The sequence below is a fragment of the Prunus mume genome, linkage group LG6 (assembly GCF_029339155.1).
Source record: "Prunus mume cultivar Tortuosa linkage group LG6, ASM2933915v1, whole genome shotgun sequence".
Lineage (NCBI taxonomy): Eukaryota > Viridiplantae > Streptophyta > Magnoliopsida > Rosales > Rosaceae > Prunus > Prunus mume.
The window spans coordinates 16,982,284-16,986,625 of NC_142703.1; the positions used below are offsets into that span (position 1 = coordinate 16,982,284).

Genomic DNA, 4,342 nt, shown 5'->3' on the forward strand with positions numbered 1-4,342 from the left:
GAACCCAGCAAACAACCAAATTCACATCACAAATTTCATGGTCTCATCCCAAAAATTATTCCCAATAGCAGTAGTTTTCATCATATAACATATTATTATATTATTATTATTATTATACATGATATATCCCAACATCTCTAGGGCTCCTCACGAACGTCCTTAGGAGTCAGGTGGATCTATCTACATTCTTCCCTGCATTTCTTCCAACTGATATGTTAGAAGAACTCCCCGCAGCACCCTCAGCCACAGCAGGAACTACATCATCAGACTCATCATCCTAGATAACAATTGGAAAAAGGCAACACAATCAGTCAGCAAATTCAGAAGTAGGGATTTATATTAAAGAGAAGCGAGACGGGCAAGTGCTTAAAAGCAGTTATCCCTGCACCTTAGGTCATTCCATTCCCCCCAATATCTCTTGTTAAAGAAAATAAAATAAAAACCTCATTTCTGCCATGATGTTATTTTAAATAAAAAGGGGTAAGTCCACTTACTCCTGTATCAGAAACTACTTGATTTTGATGAGTAGAACCAGTGGAGCTGAAATAAGATGAAGAAAATGATGTCAGTCTTATATGTATAATGTAACCTAACCTGAACAAACTAAATGTTTATTTGGTTATTTTTATTTGACAGTAAACTTTTCAGAATAACCTCCTTCACCTTCTTCTTATTCTTATGTACATAATCGTTTTCTTATTCTCTCATCCAAACAACCACACCTTATTATCGTGCCGATACCATTATAAACAGGGAAGAAATGAGGGAGGGATAATAGAAAATACATGGTGTCTGCATGGTAATAATGTCCAGATATATATACACAAAGTCAATTTATTGACTTTGAAATGAGATGAGGTTTACCTGGATGGTTTCGAGAAGTTACTTCTTTCTTCAATAGATATAGCCATAGCTAGCAGCATTTCAAAATCATCCTCAGAATATTCACCCTCTAATTAAAAAGTAGTACATTTGGCAAATATTAATTTTTTGAAGTACTAAAAAAGCAATTAACTAAAAATCCTTGTTATCAGTAGAGGGATATTTTGTTTTAGGGTATAAAGGGATATTAGCCAGCCTCACCGTTTACAATATCTTTGCCTTTTCTTTGTGAATCTAACAGAGAAAGTTGAGCGGCAAACTCCATATCAATTTGTTCTTGCGACAATGGAGCCTGTATTTGGAAGGATAAATAAATAAACTCGAAATTTAAACGAAACTCGGAATTTCCGAAATAGATCAAATGACAAGAAGAAAATGGGGAAAAAGGATTACCATTCTCTAAGACAAACAAAATACTTCGGCTCAGCCAATCGGTAAATGAAAAATCTTGCTACGATTTGAGTCTTACCTCTTTGTATTGAACAAATCGAACACTTGCCCAAGGCATATATATAGGTTTGATCACGGGAAGGAAGCATGTTGGATTGTATTCATGGAGAGTTAAAGAGACCAGAGAGAGCAAATCTTTATTCTATGCTCAAAATCTGTTTGCATGCTCATTATTTAAACACTAGTTATTTGCACCTTTGAATTTTTTTCCTTTTTTTTAGTTATAAATGGGAATGAAAATCAACTAATTGTTGTGATTGTGAAGGTAAAAATATATATGAGATCTCTTGCAAAACTTATTCATATAGGATGCAAATAAAAATCCAAATTCATTCATTTCTCATGATTAGAAGAAATTAACCAATGATATGTAAACTAACATACAAAAATACAAAGTAGCTAGCGGAACTAAAACAGCTAATTGAAGTTAAACTCTATTTATGTTATTTTCTTGTGAGATCCATATGTTCAATAGGCATCTCTCAATTAATGGGACTCCAATCATGCTCTCGTATGCAATTGCAATGAAGCACATATGAGTAAGGCATGTTCCTAGTTTTTTGTAAAGATGATTCATGAATGAACAGACTTGAAAATTAGACGGTTTGGGTCGTTAAAGAAAAATTCACAGTGGACGTCACAATGTGTCCATAAAATTAGATTATTTGAGCATTCCCTCAATAGAAAAGGATTATGTACATAATCAGGTCATTGCATGGAGCCTATGTGAAACTCTTCTCTTAGGAATATGCTCATAATCAAAAGAATAAATATTATGCACCGCATATAGAAACAAGTTGAAATGACATCGAAACTTATTTACAAGATACTTAAAATTGTCCAGAAAATTATTTATTCTCATTCTCATGATCAGAAGAAATCAACCAATTAGGACATTCATCAACCACAACTTTTCCTTGTGATCCATGTTCAATAGGTAGCTTGAAGCGGCAAACGGGGCAATTGTGTTGATTCTCTCTAATCCATCCTCCTATGCATTTCTCATGAAACGGATGCGAGCAAGGCATGCAAGTGACCTCATCCCATCCCGCAATAAACTCTTCCATGCAAATAGGGCAAAGCTCATTTTCACGCACAACACGGCGTCGTTTTCTTTCTCGACCCTCCTCCTCCTCCTCCTCCTCATCATCATCATCATGTTGTTCATCATCAGCCACCACTCTTGTCCTCTTTAGCATCTTCTTGAGCAATGCATCCCTCGCGAGCACTGTTTTATCCGAACATATATCACACAGCTCCAAGATATGGGTTATATTCATGTCAACCCTCAAACGCAGTATTTTGGGCCCCTTTTTTGAATCCGACTTGCCAATTTCACGACCGCCCTTTATAATATCCTCCACGACTGAATCGTGCCACTCGTCGTCCTCGATTTTCAGTTGGTACAGTTGCTCGGAGAGAAAAAGCTTGACGACGTCGAGTTCAGTGTCTAACGAGCGCACATCATCAATTGTATGTGTTGCTGTTATGGGGGCTCTTCATGCTGGCAGATAGCAATGCTTTGGGTTTCGTCTTCTTCGGAGAGGTTGACGTAGTACTTGTTGTATACGAAGCGGGTGAAGTTGATTTCAAGTTTAGCCCTATCATGTGGAGATGAAGATTTCTCATTTTGATGATCATGATCATGATCAGGGTGGTCTACTAATTGTGTGGTGATTAGGGGCTTGACATCACAGAAGAATCCTTGATCGCTCTCGTGATAGATTTCCATTCACGAGTATATATTGAAGCATAGAGAACCAAGAGTAGTGGCATGATTATATATATATATATATATATATATAGGTTTTAAATCCATGTAAAATGTGGAAACTGACTTCTTCTCGAAACAGTGTTTTCCTTTTGTTAAACGGAGTTTGAATTCTTTCAAGTCAAGGACTGGGAAATTGTTGCTTTTCTTTTCTTGTTTGAATGGGAAAGAAAAACAGATATACACAAAGGCAGAGGCCACAAACAGAGCGACACCTGTAATCCCACAAACTAAGCTGGCCAGCAACAACACGTCCCTCACGTGATCTCTACCCCCGCCGCCACGTGCCCCGACGAACAACGACTTCAGTTCCGTCAGCGACGTCTCGCTCGCACAGGAGACCGTGATCCGACGGCCACAGCTTTCGACCCTCCGATTCCATCGCCACCGCCATAAAAAACACCACGATCGCCACGCCGATTTCCATGGGAAGCGCCATTCTATCTCTCTCTCTGCCTCTGTCTTCGTCTCTGTCTCTAGAGAGTTGAGGTATGCGCGCCAAACACTCTACACTCAACAGCAGATCCTAATTTAGATCCAAAGTTAGACGAGATATTAAACCAATTTAATAAGTTGAAAATAGACGACTCAGGTAACAAAGTAGTTAAGAAATTTCCAGGCAAACTTAGATTTCCTAGAATAGAATAAGCATGTTAGGAAGAGGACGAACAACAGGAAGAGAAAGACCTTGGATTGGATAGACGCTGATGGAAACATCAGAGAAAGAGGAGGAGCTTCCACCTCAAATTAACTCTACAAGTTTTGTTAATAGACTTTTTAGTAGGCCCCAACAAACAGAACTTCAATTAGATGAATTAATAGATCCAGACCAAGACCATCAAGCTATGGAAAAAGAGCGCAATTTTTGGAATATCCCAGAACGCTTTAAGGGCAGCTAATTAATAGAACTACTTTCTTTAGCACCCGGACTTGAAAAACGAATCTTTCTTTTCTTTAATTGTATTTGAAGTACGTAGTAGCATCAAGAATTCAGGGGTGGTGACTATATATCATCGTAGGATATACGATGATAAACTATTCCTAAGAGAAACTTCTGGCTCAGGAGACCACGCAGTCCGACGGCAGTAGCGCTCAGCGTAAGTCTCGTTGACCCTTTTGATCCGTATTCCATCGCCGCAGGATGAAGAGAATTCCTGATAAAGAAACTATACAATATATATATTAATTTAGAAAAGGAAAAAAAAAAGAAAAAAAAAAAGAGGTAAGTAGAAAAGCGCC

The 4,342-nt window shown here is 37.9% G+C and overlaps 1 long non-coding RNA gene across 1 annotated transcript; it reads right to left on the bottom strand.

Annotated features, from left to right (window-relative positions):
- Window positions 1-1,971: 1,971 nt before the first annotated feature.
- LOC148916271 (uncharacterized) lies at window positions 1,972-3,964 on the bottom strand. Its single transcript, XR_016127660.1, has 2 exons — window positions 3,791-3,964; window positions 1,972-3,629 (listed from the first exon to the last, which is right to left on the bottom strand). It is a non-coding gene; the product is annotated as an uncharacterized LOC148916271 (long non-coding RNA).
- Window positions 3,965-4,342: the final 378 nt, after the last annotated feature.